The sequence below is a fragment of the Pogona vitticeps genome, chromosome 2, assembly GCF_051106095.1.
Source record: "Pogona vitticeps strain Pit_001003342236 chromosome 2, PviZW2.1, whole genome shotgun sequence".
NCBI lineage: Eukaryota > Metazoa > Chordata > Lepidosauria > Squamata > Agamidae > Pogona > Pogona vitticeps.
This window is the reverse complement of record NC_135784.1, coordinates 44,915,213-44,931,470: the sequence shown is the minus strand read 5'-3', so window position 1 is coordinate 44,931,470 and position 16,258 is coordinate 44,915,213. Positions and strand designations below refer to the sequence as shown.

The 16,258-nt window shown below is 44.2% G+C and overlaps 1 protein-coding gene across 2 annotated transcripts in view; it reads left to right on the top strand.

The window, feature by feature from the left end:
- The first annotated feature begins 1,090 nt into the window (after nucleotides 1-1,090).
- FRMD4B (FERM domain containing 4B) overlaps nucleotides 1,091-16,258 on the top strand; it is a 268,223-nt gene continuing 253,055 nt past the window's right edge. Inside the window, exon 1 of one of the 2 annotated variants that reach the window (XM_072989416.2) lies at nucleotides 1,091-1,235. The gene's annotated coding sequence lies outside the window, so the exon portion shown is untranslated. Of the gene's footprint in view, nucleotides 1,236-2,376; nucleotides 2,459-16,258 lie in introns of those variants that run through there. The other variant, XM_072989417.2, reaches the window with a different exon arrangement.

Genomic DNA, 16,258 nt, shown 5'->3' with positions numbered 1-16,258 from the left:
GGGTTAATTAAAAAACAACATTTAAAACCTAAAAAATTAGTATACAAATATTAAAAAAGAATGGTATACTAAAAATGGGAAGCAAAATCAATACCGAGAACACATTCAAAACAACAAGGCACAACAGACCGATACTCCTACTACTAATAAAAACGCTCTGCGACAGCCAATCGCTAAGAGAAAGCCTGTCGGAAGAGAAAGGTCTTTGTCGGCTTGCAGGACAGCAAAGACGGGGCCAGCCTGGCCTCCAGTGTGTGAATAGTTGACATGGAAAAGTATCCAAAAGCCACAGGTGGGCAATAACTTTATTCGGACCAAGTAGCAGTTCACAGTCCGGAAGTTTTACCAGGCTCGATTGTTTTAAAAAAATGGTTGGGGCGGAGAAGCATGATGGTTCATGGATGGATGGATGGATGGATGGATGGATGGATGGATGGATGGATGGATGGATGGATGGATGGATGGATGGATCTATCTATCTATCTATCTATCTATCTATCTATCTATCTATCTATCTATCTATCTATCTATCTATCTATCTATCTATCTATCTATCTATCTATGCCAGGTCGGTCCCAAAAGCAGAGCACAGTGCGTTTGAGGGCACCTGGACATCGGGTCTGCAGCAGCACTTTCAGACCGGGTAGTGACCCCAGCCCCCACGTGTGAACGGACCACACTTGGGCAACTCGGCAGGCTCTCCATCCTCTTCCTCCGCGGCCGCCGCTTCCGCAGGCTCCGACCGTCGGAGCGGCAGCGGGAGATCCCTCGGAAGCAGGGCGGGGCGGCGCGGTCCGCAGCGAGCGCTGGGGAAAGGAGCTCCTCCCCGCTCGCTCGCCCGGCCGCCGCCCGCTCCCTGCCAGCCGGCAGAGCCAGTTCTGCGGGACCCTCTGGCGGCCGCTCGAGTCCTCCTCCCTCGGTCCCTCCCTCCCTCGCCGGCTGGCTGGCTGGCTGAGGCGATGCCATGCCTTGCCTGGCGCGCCAGCGCCTGAGAGAAGAGCTCCACCGCGACCCGGGCAGCGCAGGCAGAGGCGAGAGGCGGAGGCGACGCGCCCCGCAGGCTCCCGGCGCGGGCTTGGCCGCCGCTCTTCCCGAGTGAGCGAGCGAGCGAGCGCCCGGCTTTCTCGGAGCGGCAGCAGCCCCGTCTCTCTCTCTCTCTCTCTCACGTGCCGCCGAGGGAGCCCAAACTCAGCCGCGAGGGCGCAGCGCTCCCGAAGCGGGCGGGGACCGCCAAGGTAAGCTGGTTTTGCCGCCTGGCGTGGGGAGCGGGCAGGCGGGCGGGCGCGGGCGCCGCATTGTTGTCTGGTCCTGTCGGCCAGGCGGGATGCCTCGCTCGCTCCTTGCAGCCGGGAGCGGCAGGAAAAAGAAGGCGGCCGGGTGCGGGTGCGGGTGTGTTTATGTGTGGAAAGGCGAAAAGACGCCGCGGCAAGACGAAGAGCCCTCGGCTCCGCTCGGGCGCTTCCCCGCAGCAAACGCCCCACAGCCAGGGGGCGACGAGGAAGAGGAAGGTCGGAAACACTCGGGGTGACCCGCGTCGTCCTCCCTTCCCCTCTCCTGACGCATCCCGAACAAAGCCCACAAAGGGGGGGGCGGGTGACCCCGAGGCTCGACTTCAAGCCCCCTGGAAGTTGCGGGGTGCCCGTGTCTGCCCTCTGGGCAGGCAGGTGGCTCCTCGCCACAACTTCCTCGCCGCCGCCGCCGCCTCTGCTCCGCTCCTGGGTTTCCAACGGACTGCCCACAACCACCCGCCCATTGAGCGACATCAATATGTGTACACAGACGCGCACCATGTGCTTTGTTCTGAGGCGCGCGCGCGCGCGGGCGGGGGGGTCGCTGGAGGAGGCGCGAGACGCCCCAGCCTCTGTCGGCGGAGCTGGGGAAAGGCGCGCCCCGGGGCGAGGGGGGGGGCGAGGGGGTGCTTCCCGGGGAGAGCGGGAGCGCGGCCACACCTGCCGGCCTGGGTGTCGGTCTGTGTGTGTGGGGTGTGTGTGGGGGTGTGTGTGTGGGTCCGGGAATGAATGAGTGAACGAAGGAAGGAAGGAGCAGAGGCAGCTCCGAGGAGTCCTGAGGGAGATCCCTCTTCAAGCTGACAGGGCGGCGAGCCTCCTTAAGCCAACAGGAGGGATCGCCTCCCACCCTGAACGCCCCGCTGGCTGGGGAAGCGAAGTGGGACTAAGTGGGGTCGGCCCTGGTTCGTACGGGCAGGGAAGGGGCGCCGGGAGGCGCAGCGATCTTCAGGTCGAGCTTGGGGGAGAAACCCAGCCCGGCCCGAAATGCTGGCGGTGCTTCCTTCCTCCGTTGCCCTGACCTCCCGGCCTCCCCTTTCAGGTGGCCTTTCCGGCACCGGCGCCTCCTTGTTTCTCTCTCTTGCTCTGCACGCTTCTGCCCGAAGGCAGACTGAGAGAGAGAATGAGAGGATCCGTTCCCGGGCTCAGGAGGCGGAAAGAAAGAGCATCTGGTGGGTAATTCCCAGCCCCTGGCGTCCGTTGCAGTGTCTCTCCCCCCCCCCCAGAGTTCCTCTGATTTGTGGTTTCCAGAAAACAAACACAAAAACACTTGCAGAAAGGAAAAGGGCTGAACGGGGAGGGGTGGAAAGAGAGGGAGACAGGCTTCCCAGGTTTCCAAGTCACAAGGATTTGGAGGAGAACTTCCCTTATCTGTTGCACTTCAGTGGACAAGGTCTTGCTTTATCAATAGGACAGACACCTGTTTTGTCAATTTGCACACACTGTGCAAGGTCCAGTAAAAATTTCGCAGGTTGTGAGGCCAGATTTGGGATGCACCCTGGGTTTTTAAAAACAGATACAGTACAGTATTTGAGTGCTTCCATGCATGTTTGCCAAGTGCTTAATCTATTGATTTATATTTGCATGTGGGTAAATTCTCTCTGAAGTGAGAAGTGTGTTTATTTTGTTTTCAGATGATAGAGCCATTCCTTGTACAGATGTCATTTTGACAGAGGCATTACTCCAGCATCCTGTAAAATCATACTACTTTGTATTAAGAACATTTTTTAAAAAAGAAATTCAGCTCAGTTTAATAGAAGGCATTTTTAAAATATACGTGTTCAGTGTATTTTCATATAATTGGATCAGCTAATCAAAACAATGTTGCAGCCCTAAAGCAAATAACAGCAGGATATGTGTCTATATGTGTGTAAGAGAAAAAGATGAAGTATAGAACTGTCATTAACCTTTGGATTGATTAGAGCAGATCCACTAAAATCAGGCATTAATTTTGTTAAAAACAAATGGAGCAACATTTTAAACACCCTGGACTAGAGGAGTCCATATGTGACTTTCTGTATATATGTCTTATTTATATTTGGAATTATTGACATAACAGGAGATCCATAGCAAATGGACAAATAAAGTGTTTAATAAAGTGCCATTATTTGAAAGATCTTGTGTTATGATGTTGTTGCAACAATGGCAACAACATCATCACACAAAAAACCCAAAGGAAATAATGCTGAATATAAAGAACATGTCAAACTACGTGCTATGGAAAGAGCTTTATTAGACCAATTGAAATGTCACAATATTTTCTGTGACATTTTGTTGACTCAATACAACTATCCCCTAATATAGAGTAGGGAGAACAATTTTACTTGATGGGTTCATCAGTATCAGCCAGAATTACCTTTCTCCTCTGAAGCAGTTCCCAGGCAATACGTTTGCGTTCATTGTAGTTGACCTCCTACCAGTATAATCCTACGGAACTATCCTTTTAACCAGCACCAGTGTATCACTACATCACAATAAAAGGCCCTCCCTGTGGGCCCTCCTGTAAGAGCAGTTAGGCTGGTGGGCATGAAATACAGGCTTTATCTGTAGTGGCCCCCACCTGTGGAACTCTCTCCCTTTTGATGTCCACCAGATACTGCATTAAAGGCATTCAGGATGACCCTGCAGATTCACACTTTTTCCTCAGCCTACAACTGAGTGGGGGCTCTTTGGTTTTAAGTCTTATACTTTTATCTATGTTTTATTAGGTTTGGTGTTTGTAAAGGTTTGTTTATCCTGGAAGGTTTTACCTTGAAAGATGGCTTGTAGGTCGTCTTTAAATGAATTGCATCAACAGGCCCTACAAAATTCAGTTGCATTTACTTTCAGTTGTCGACAGTTGCACTCTTAGGGTAAAACACTAGTCCCGTTTACTTGTGAGAAAGTCTCTTTGAAAACACTGGGACAGATTTCTAGGTAACCGTCCTCCTAGAATGCCCTATTAAATGATGGCTTGATCACAGACTAAGATAAATGGCCTTAGGAAGTCTTTCTCCCCTGGGAAATGGTGAGGAATTGTAAAGTTTTCGACAGAATGCAATACATATGCAGTATGTTATAGGAGCCATAGAGTGAAATCCACTGTAAATTCCAACCAGAGTGTGCCCATTGGAATCAGGATAGTAACAGATGAGTCCTATTCATTTCAGTGGGTCTCCTTCACCTGGGTGCTACCCTAGATCTAGTTCATAGGCTGCTCTTTTATACCATCATAGCTGAAAGTAAGCATATTAAATCCAGTGAGACTTCTTTCTCAGTATTGCAGGGAGAGCCACTTGTTCTGAGCCTAAATGTAAAGCACTGCAGCAACTTTAGCTGATTTGCAGATATCGAACATTTTTCCTCTGTTTCCTGCTCTGTGTCTGTGAAAGACTGAATAAGTTCAAGAAGAACTCTTTCCACAACCTTCTGGAGTGTCTAATCTGGTCAGCTTTTTTTTCCTGCTGTTGTTTGTTGTACCGCCTTTCCTTTGTGGTTTCACTCCATTTCCTCCTCTGTTTCCTAGAATAGTCTCTCTTCCTGCATTGTTTTCGTGTGTGTTTCCTCTCTTCTTGCTTTTCACTGGCATTTATTTCCTGATAATGTGTCCAGTCTCTTTATCACACTTGAGCATTGCGTTCCATCCTCACCTCCACCCCCCAACAGTGCTCCTTGTACATCTCAACTTATTTAACAACCTGTGCATCACTACTGACATTCTGTTCCAGCCCTTCCTCTGGATCTCCTGGCAGTGTTCATGGTTCTCCTTCCTGCATTTTATCTGAGGAGATCCTTGTAAGATAGGTTAAGCTGAGAGGTAACAACTGGACAGAGGTCACTCTCTGAAGTTCCTAGCTGAATATCCATTTCAATACAGATCACCTACATCCATAGTCCAAGACTATGTACCGCTACATTACATTGGCTCAAAACAAATGGACAGACAGTGGAACAATATACATGTTTTCCTCTCTAAGGTGCTATAAGACCTTTTGCTGCCAACTAACATGGCTACCCAGCTTTTAACAAACAGTTTTTAATATACATTTTTGATAGTTTAGAATTATACAGAATTATGGCGGGAATCCTTTTGGTGTTTGTGCAAGTTCTGTGGAAGGTGTTGTGGCCAATTTGCAAAGTGCCGGGGCATGTTTTGGTTTTGTGTGCCTGGTCACACATTTGATTGTACAACTTGATGTGTGCCTTGACACCTTGTAATTGTGCACAGTTAGCCCCTGGCAAGTCATATACTGTAGTCTTTACATGAAGACCAGTAGGCTTATGGATACTTAGTCACGATCACTCTAGAGTTTGTTTGTTTCTTTGTTTGTAATGTTTTGAGCCCACCTTTCTCCTTAAAAAAGGACCCACGACAGCTTACAACAATTAAAAGACAGTGCTTAAGCTAATAACATTGAGTATACAATATTAAAGGGATCAAATCAGTACGAAACTAAAAAAAAACATAAGAAACATCAAAACACATTCAAAGCAATAACGTACACCAGTCTATGAAAAAAACTCCACAAGGCAGCCATTCACTCCGGGAAAGCTTGCCTGAAGAGAAAGGTCTTTTCCTGCTTGTGGAAGGACATTAAAGATGAGACCAGTCTAGCCTCCTGTGGGAGGGAATTCAAGAATCTGGGAACAGCAACAAAGAAATTTAGACCAGTTTAGACTTGGTCACATTTTGTGGAAGGATTCTCTGAAATCATTAATGTCATTTTGCCCTGTTTTCTTCCTTCCTCCTTTATGCTAGTCTTAACTGAGGGCCCCAATCAAATGAGTGGCTGGCCGATAGTGCTGGCCTCTCTCACTTGACTGAACCAATTGGATTAAACTTGCTCTGCCGGTGCAAAGGGGAATGAGGCAGATGCCAGATGAATAGGCAGATGCCTGTAAACCTTGTTCCGATCCCCGTGGCAGGGGTTCCCTGCCACTTTGTTCAAATTTGAACTTGTAAAGAGAAAGTTCAGCACACGGTCCAGGTTGTAATTACAATTAGTGGCAGCTAGGCCAGTCATTTGAATTAATTGAAAGTTTGGGCAGAACCAGTTTGTTCCAAGAAGGTCTAAGCGGTTTCAATTATTTATGGTACAAAGAAAAACCAGTAAGAAGTGTTGAAACTGTGGCTTTGTTCTCAGCAAGCACGGAGTCTGCAGATGGAAACAATAATAATCCACTGAAAAACAAAAAGAGGGGGAGGACCGCCCCCAGAGAGTACAGCTTGGGGAGAGTGTTTCGGCCCCGTGGAGCCTCAATTGTGGGGTTCCACAGGGGTCGATTATCTCCCCAATGCTGTTCAACATCTACATGAGGCCGCTGGGTAGGGTCATCCGGGGGTGTGGAGCCTCGTGTCATCAGTATGCTGATGACACTCAGCTCTACATCTCCTTTTCACCAACTTCAGGAGATGCCGTTCTGTCCCTTCAGTGCTGCCTGGGGACTGTACTGCAATGGATGCAGGAGAACGGGCTGAGGCTGAACCCGGACAAGACGGAGGTACTGAGGGTGGGCGCCCCCATAGCTGGAGGATTGGGAAACTCCCTCTCTTTTGGGGGGGTGACTCTTGCTGCCAAGGATGGGGTCCGTAGCTTGGGGATCCATCTGGACCCGGCGCTCACTATGGAAACTCAGGTGGCGTCGGTGATCCGTACCGCCTTTTTTCACCTTCGGCGGATAGCCCAGCTGCAGTCCTATCTCGATGTTGGGACGCTCACTACCTTGTTGCATGCGCTTGTAATCTCAAGATTAGACCACTATAATGCGCTCTATGTGGGGCTGCTTTGGAGGCTGTTGTGGAAACTCCAGGTGGTGCAGAATGCAGCGGCCAGACTACTTTGTGGAGTTAAAAAATACCAACACATCTCACCCACTCTGGCCGCACTGCATTGGCTGCCCATTCAGTTCCTCATCGACTTCAAAGTGTTGATGCTTACGTACAAAGCCCTAAACGGTTTAGGACCTCAATACTTGGCGGAACGCCTACTCCCACCAAGAACTACCCGTATCACTCGATCGAGTCAGGAGGTGAGGCTGAGGAACCTGACGCCGAGGGAGGCCCGCCAGGAAAAAACAAGAAATCGGGCCTTCGCGGCGGTGGCTCCTCGCGTCTGGAACAACCTACCTCTGGAGATTCATGCGGCTCCCTCGCTGGGTATCTTTAAAAATCAACTAAAAACATGGATGTTTCGGCAGGCCTTCCCTCCAGTAAATTCCTGATGTTCTCCTTCCCTCTCCATTCCTACTGTTTTCCGTCTTGTTGGATTTTGCTTATTGTTCACTATGGAATAATTTTATATTTGTCTATGTATTTATGTGTATTTTATTCATGTTGTAAGCCGCCTAGAGTGGTCATGATTGACCAGATAGGCGGGATATAAATAAATAAATAAATAAATAAATAAATAAATAAATAAATAAATAAATAAATAAATAAATAAATAAATAAATAAATAAATTTTATTCAATAGGGTACACTGTAGTTACGACTACCTGTTAGATTCAGTTGTAAGTGATCTGCAGATTGTACATCAGTAAATAATAACAATGCAAACATCTTGCTTTAATCCTAGCCAGAATGGCTGACATCCAAGCACAGTAGAAATTAGATATAGTTCAAAAGCAGCTGGCGGGCTATATCCCTATCCTTGTTTTATGAGGTTGTTTCTTGATCCAAAATAAATTATTTATGTCTGGCTAAGTGTTCATTCAGCTTTGGTATTTTAAAACAATTGAGTCAGTGCTCTGTTTTCAATCAGTTTAATAACTGCCACAGAAATATACTTACTTATCATATTTCGACAGGTCAGAGCCTCTTGCATGATATCGCAGTGGTCCTTTCTGTGCTATTAAAATATGTTATGATTAAATAAGATGAGTTACAAAAAGTAATGACGATGATGATGTTACTATGTGCCATCAAGTCAGAAGTGACTTATGATGACCTTAATAGGGTTTTTAAGGTTGATGAGGGTTTTTACCAGTTCAGCCTCCAAGTGAGTTTTGATAGCAGAGCCCTGGAATTGAGCCCAGGTTGTTTCCTGAGTCCGAGTCCATTACTTTATCCGTTATACCACACTGGGTAAGTAAAGACATTAGCACTACTTGTGTACTATGCCTTGAAATCATGAGGCCTCTGGGGAAAAGATGCTGGTGAGTGACCTCTGAAAGCACATATGTCCCAATTTCAATTAGCTTTTTGTGTTCTGCTTCATGGCGTACTCATCATCCTGATTTCTTGACCTCTTGGGGATAAAATACAGTAACAGTAGAGTGTGAGCTGGAGAGGGGGGAGCTGACCCGATAATTTATCTCTTCTGACTAATTATGGGTCTGGGATTGTGAAAAAGCAAGGTTTGAGAGAGCTCAAAACATTCTAAATCTGTGGTTTGACCAAATCCAAACATTTTATCAAAGACACATTAGCAGTGAGAAGTGGTTACATTTAAGGGGAAGAAGAAGGTTTTTCAGTGTTGTGTATTTTCTGAAAAATGAAAAGAGCTGTAGGGATCCATGAGAATAAAACTGTATCCAAAATCAAAGTGATGGGTGGTATTATCTTCAAGTCCACTCTAATTGAGCAAACGTGCAAAATTTCAAGCTGTTGAGAAGACCCATAAGAGTAAAATAAAATGCAAAATGCACAGGTGGCCAATGCATCTACTGGGTTTGCTACAATGAAGTAAAAGTATTCATTCATTCATTCAGTTTTTATATCAGCCATCTTAAAAAATTGCTACTCTGGGCAGTGTACACAAAGAAATGCAAAAATTATAAAAATCATAAAACACATCCTAAAATACACAAAACAGTTTTTTTTAAAAAAGACAGTTGACAAGAAACTGTCAGGTAATAAAGAAGTACTCTTCCTCCTCCTTAATCAATTGAGGAGAACCTCCCCTAAAGCTTCCTTGAATAGCTTTTTTTAGTACTGTTTTTTTTTAATGTCATGGAGGGAGGGCAAGTGGGCACAATTCCGATGGCAGTGCATTCCACAAGGATGGTGCCACAGCAGAGAAGGCCTGGCTTCTGATTGTTGTTTTCTGGGCCTGTCAACATTTTAATATTCATTCATAGGTGCATGATCTCTGAGAACCTGGTCAGAGGGGCAGCTGAACTTAGATTGATAACGAGGGCCTGAATTATGCAAACTTTATGTTCTCTTCATCAGGCTAGATTAAAAAAATGGGGGCTAGGGAAAGTGCATATGCTCCATCTTGGAATTGAGTTTAACTGCAGGCCTAAGTGATTGAAGAACTTAGCCTTAATGTTTTCATTTCCATTCTTGTTCCCCCAAGATCAAGCATTTTGGGGGATAGAATCCACAATTCTATCACTGGTTGGTTGCTTGCTTGTTTGCAGGACAGATTCAGGATGCTGCTGATTGTTTACATCCCTAAAGGACTTGGGACCCAGGTATTGGAAAGCATTGCTATCAGATTTCAGTAATTTGCACCCTTAAGTCTGGGGGAGAGACTCTCTTGTTGTCCCATTCTTAAGGGAAGTTTACTGGAAGGTGATATGAGAAAGGGACTTCCATACTCTGTAGTGTTGCCCCAAATCTGCAAACCTCTTCCCCAAAGGTTATACCCAGCACCATCTTTACTGGCATTTTAATACCACCTCAAGACCTACCTGTACACCAAAATGTTTATGAATGGCCGATATGAGAACATTCTTTTCTGTGTCTTTCTGCTAATAGTTACACATTCTGTTAGCCATTGGTGGTACTTTTGGTTTTCATCTTTGTTATAACCCATGGTTTTAATATTGTTATCCACTCTGGGATTTTTATGAAGGGCAGGATATAAATAGAAAATTATATGTACAGTAGCTACAAGGAGATATGCTGTTGGATAGCTCAGTGAGTTGGCTACCTGGGTGTGATGCCAGGGTTTGGGATTTCAGTTCCCTGTTGGGTTTCCCAGGAGAACAGCCAACCTGTGTGAGCTTGGATAGGCTGCCCAGGAAGGGAAGGGTAGACAGACTACCTCTGAGTATTGTGTACCTTTGAAAACATGGAAGGAGTTGCCATAAGTTAGCATTGATTTGATGGCATGTAATTATTATTATATTTTCCTGTCTATTTATATGTATGTTTGTTCTCATGGCTTGGATGGCAAATGGCTTGGATCCAAGGCTGAATTTAAAGAGTAGCGTTATCCTCTCTATGGAAAAAAATGAAATTGAAATTTGGAGTCTGGCCAGCATTCTGGCAAGACAGTTATATAGTGTGCAAGACAGGGGTTTATTACAAAAGGCAGTACAGTATTTACTCTGCCGTGGCAGACCTCTATATCTGATGTTTTTTTAATTAGCACAGCATTGATCATCCCAGTGCTTCCCTTTCGAGCCTTAGTTCCCCTCCTCCCAAGGTACCTTCAATTTGAATTGGCAGGTTCATTCCTACAGTGCAATTCTATGCCTGTCTCTTCAGCAGACACTGTCTTACTCCAATGTGTTTGTATAGAATTGCAGCTTTACTCCAGTATTTTTATAGTTTTGCTCCTGGATGAAATATGGTTCAAGCACATTTGATTTAACACTTCTTCAAAATCACACTTGTCTTTTGATACCTTTTATCTCATCTCTGAAATGAAATCCTTTCCCTTCCATTTTTGATACATAGTCTAGTCTAAATTCCATGGAATCACCAATGATTCTTTACAACCATATGCATGGAAACACATTTCCGTGTTTGAATGTTGATGTTCAAATGTTAATGTAAATTCTCAAAGGTCTTTATTTTAGTGTGACAGTACAATAACTTGGTTGTTTAGATTTAATTTCCCTTTCTGTCTCATATTGTTTTGTCTAGCTGTTTGTGTTATTTCCTTTCTTCTCATCAGCAACTTAACAATTCAGGTTTTTTTGGTTTGGTTCTGTTCCCCCTACCATGTACTGTATTCACCTTGCCAAGTTCTCAGAACAAGCATGGTTGAGATGTAAGTTGGAAAAGCCAGAAGCAGATGGATTTTAGGGGAAAAAATATTTTGGAAATGCCAGACTGGGAACAAAAGAAGACAAATTCAGTCATTTGAAAGTTGAGACCAGATGGGGAAGACATTGGCATATTATCATAGTTATGGGCTGCCCCTGTGTTTGAAGGGACTCAGTGATATTTGTCACCTGATGCCCTGCCCCTGCAAAAAAAGAAAGGATCTTTTGAGGCTAATATGGCAGTAAAAGACAAAAGTGTTGCAGGCAGCAGAGAATTAGGTCTGCTTGGCATGTTGAGTTCTCACCAAACCCTGGAGCAAGGTATCGTGAGAGGTTCATAGCTAGACTTGAAGGAATGCAAAGACAAGAATACCTCTGCTGTTTTTATGTCTGAGAGAAACTATATACCATAGTTTCATGGGAAGCAAATGGGAAGCAAATATGGAACTACTCTTGGTTTAAACATCATGTATTTCAGATTGCAGGGGGAAAGTGGCATGTCTATGATAAGGTGATCTTTATAGGGTTTCAGACCTTTCCACATCACTTACATCCAGTAAGGTTAGTCTCCCCACTGGGCTACACAAGTTCTGTTTTTAATGGCTTTGAAATATTAAGAAGAAAACTCCTTAAAATAATAGAATCACAGAATCATACAATAGTTGCATTGGAAGGGGCCAATAAAGCCATCGAGTCCAACGACCTCAATGCAGGAATCCAAACCAAAGCAGATCAGACAGATGGTTGTCCAATTTTCTCTTGAATGCTTCCAGCGTTTAAGCACTCACCACTTCCCAAGGTGGTTCCATTGTTGTACTACTCTAACAGTTAAGATGTTTTTCCTGATATTCAGCCTAAATCGGGCTTCCTGTAACTTGAGCCCATTATTATATGTCCTGCACTCTGGGATGATTAAAAATTAGATATAGGAGCATTGTATTCATATAGTGGGGGATATGAATATGGAGCTCAGCACCACAGGTGCCACAGCAGTCCATTCCCACCCCTAGAACCAGCCTGGTCTACTTAACTGTCTTCTCACAGCTCGCATGTTTGACAGCGGTGACATCACGCCAATCGTGGATGTAGTCCTGCTGGTGCAGCCCTGCCTCTCCCCTCAGCCAGTCGTGTAGCAGCAGAGCTGAGCGAGTCGTCTTCCTGCCTCCTCATCGGAGCAGTCAGCTGTGGGGAGAGGCGGGGCAGTGCTGGCGAGACTATACCTGCAATTAGTGCAATGTTGCTGCTGTTGGATGTCTGTGCTGCAAGAAGCCTCACGAGTGGACCGGGATGGTTCTGGGGGGTGAGAATGGACTGCCGTGGTATCTGTGGTGCCGAGCTTCGTATTTGTATCCTCTGAGATATGAATACAAAGCTCCCCTGTCTATCAAGAACAGATCCTGCCCCTCCGCTGAATGACAGCCTTTCAAGTATTTGAAAAGTGCTATCATATTTATTTATTTATTTATTTATTTATTTATTTATTTATTTATTTATTTATTTATTTATTTATTTGATTTTTACCCCGCCCCTCTAGACCATGTCTACTTGGGGCGGCTTACAAAATATATCCCTCAATCTTCTTTTCTTAAGGCTAAACGAATTCTTTCAGTCTTTCCTCATAGGGTTTGGTTTCCTCTCCCCTGAATATCCTTGTTGCCCTCCTCCGAACTTCTTCCTTCTTAAAGTGCAGTGTCCAGAACTAGGCACAGTACTCAAGATGAGGCCTAACCAGTGCTGAATAGAGGGGGACTAGTACCTCACGGGATTTGGAGACTCTGCTTCTGTTAATGCATCCTAAAATCTCATCCTAAAATTCTTGATCAGTCAGTCCACAGTGGCCAGGCAGATTTTTATGCAAAGTCCAGAAGCAGGACAGAAGCACAATCCACATTCCTGTGCATGTTCCCTGCAAGTATTATTCAGATGTGTGCTGTTCCTCATATTGGAGGTGGCATACAGCCCTCATGACTAGTAGCCAATGAAAACTCTACCCTCTATGAATTCATCTAAATCCCTTTTAAAGCTGTCTGAGACTGTGGCCATCACCGTATCTCCTGGCAGAAAATTCCATACATGAATCAGGTAGTGTAAATAAGTATTTTCTTTAGCTAGTTATGGTAAATCAGTTTCCAGTGGCTTCTTCTCAATCAGAATGTTGAGTGCTGCCGTGCCCTTGACTTGCCTGAAAGTAAATGTACTCAGAAATGGGTTCTTTGGTTGAACAGCGTCATAGGTCAGATTTCTGATTTTGAAAGTTTCTTATTGTTATCCCAGTCTGCACTACAGAAAATGCATCTACTCCATCCATTTAAAGAAAGAAGCCATTTTTCTTGTTACAAATTTTCTGAATCTCTTTATTATTTTTCCAGTGTCCTGTATCTCCTGTACGTCTCCTCCTGGAAAGGAAATAGCATAATAAACACAAACTTATTCGAATGCACCATGTGCATTCAGCAGGACTTTGCCACTAGTCTGCCCTTCCAGCCTTTCCATGCATCAGAAAAGACACACTTCTGGTTTCATCAAATGCCACAGCCTGTGTATGAACTTCAGACAGGCTCCTGGATGGAAGTCATGAGTAACTCACAGCTGTACTCATGAGTCCATGAACAGCTGGCGTACATTTGCATTTCCTGTAGTGCGTTGTTAGATTCCCAGTTGTTGTGTCTTTAATTAAGTTGTTTGACACTTCCCTGTGGGTGAAAATGATCCAGCAATTCTGTGGTGAATTTTACAGAAAAATAAGAAACCCCAGTCCAATTATTTTGCTCAGAAATCTGGCTGGCTGAGAATTCAGTGGGGCTTAACCTTCATAAGTGTGTGCAGGAACACAGCCTGAGACCCCTTCTTCTCTCCCATGTCTTTTTCGTCTTCTCTAAGGGTACAGAAGTAAGATCTAATACACGAGACAAGAATTGTTCTCATGTATATTTGAATCAGGTTGTTGCCTAAATCTCCAGACAAGGATGTTTGGTAGCAGATTTGCAGGGAATCTGAAGTTGCTTAAATTTCCTGTTGTTCTTATTGTTTTCAGCTGGAAATAATACTGGACTTCCTTAACCTGACAGGCAGATTGATACGGAGAGTGACCAAGACTCTGTTTACTCTGTTTTTTTTGGGGGGGGGGTGTCACACAGCTCCTGATGATTCTAGGCTTCTTCTGCTTCTCACAGAACACTGCTATAAAAAGACTGACTTTTGCCTGTAGATGTGCTCTGTTCAACATTTATTTTTTAAAAAAACTGCACTCAGGATTGTAACTGAAAACCATTTCTAAAAAACAGGGGCTTGGGAGTTTTAATAATGTGCGGCCTAATCTGAAAAAATAGTTTGTGATGCATAACTTTATAGGGAAAGTTCCTTTTTAGGATTGACCATGTTGATTGGGGTAGTGGTCTGGGAACTGTATTCCAAAAAGTAACTTTTTCTTCCTCTGGAATTCCATGTATATCTACTCAGAAGAAAGTTCCACTGAATTTAATTGGACCTACAGTATTTGATAGATAACTCTGTAACTTCCTGATGCAAGAGTATGATGGACTCAATGTGTTGAAGTACAGCTCCACAATCCCTCATCATTAGCCATACTGAGAGATGGTAATGGAGATTACTGTCTATAAAGTTCTTCATTTTTGAACTGCCATACTCCCCTGTCTCCCTCTATCCTGGACCAAATGGGAGCTTCTGCTTTCTGGTTCAAATGAATTACCTTCTCTATGATTTCTCACATTGGACAGATTCTGTTCTATCTATGAATGATAATTTAAACTGCAATTGATGAAAACAAACCAGGATCAAACTATGTTTTCAGACCCTGATTTGTTCTCATTTTAGCATGGGACAGGGAATATGTGACCTTCCAGATACTGTTAAACCACAGCTCTCATCGGTTCCACTTGTTTTGTTATGGCCATTTACTGGGAACAATGGGCAATGTAGTTTAACTTTATTGGGAGATACAGTTTCAACAAACCTCAGTTCTATTGTTTTTAGACTTTAGAAGGAATCAGGATTAGTGCGAAAGGTTTCAGTCTCCTCCTCTGGCAAATAAAAGATTAGTGGAGAAGGGTGACTCAAGGCATTGTTATATCAAGAAACAATTTCCCCCACTGCCTGAAGATGGATTTGTTTCCAAATTAAGGTGGCCACACAAAAGAGAGTGTGGCTCCTGTGTTGAATGGAGGTGAGTTTCAGCAGGGTTGTTCGTCAGACAAGCTGAAATTCCTTCTTTTATGTAGCTATTAAACTTAAATGAAGGTATAGGGGCTCTGTTCTCTTTTGGATGTGGCCATCCTTTTTCCCGAAATATACATAGGTTTTAGAGTTAAGGTATTTATTCAGACATGGGCAAGCTGCACAGTCCCAGGGTGTTCTCAGAAGAAGCAAATGGTAAACCATTTACTGTATGAGTATTTGCTACCTGGAAAACCTTGAAAAAAGGTAGACATAAATCTAAATTGACTAGATGGCACATTGTTCGTTCATTCATTCATTCATTCATTCATTCATTCATTCATTCATTCATTCATTCATTCATTCATTCATTCATTCATTCATTCAGCACCTACACAACATGATCCTAAGAATGCTTGATAATTAAATAATTGCATGCTGTCAAGTCAATTCTGGCTTATGGCAGTCCTTAGGGTTTTCTGGTTATTAAAGTACTCAGGAGTGGTTTACCAGTACATTCTTTTAAGGGCACTTTTTGACTGTAGCTTGGTGAATTTCACACAATCTGGCTTTTTTTTCTCTCGGAGAGGCGCAACAGGGAATTGAACTCCCAGCTCCTGGCTCCACAGCTAGATGTTCCAACTCACTGAGGTAGCTAGCTTAAGCATGTTTATTATTTATTATTATACACAAATCCAAAAGTTTTGAAAGCACTTGCTTCCCAGAAAAGGTACCTGATCCATGGTATGTCTTCTTGGATGTAAACCCCACTTTGTTGAGAGGGCTCTCTCACGGGTAAGTGTGATTGCCATCATAGTTTGGAAAGAAGTTTTAAAAAGAAAGGAGGAATCTTAAGTCAGCACATAACACACACACAC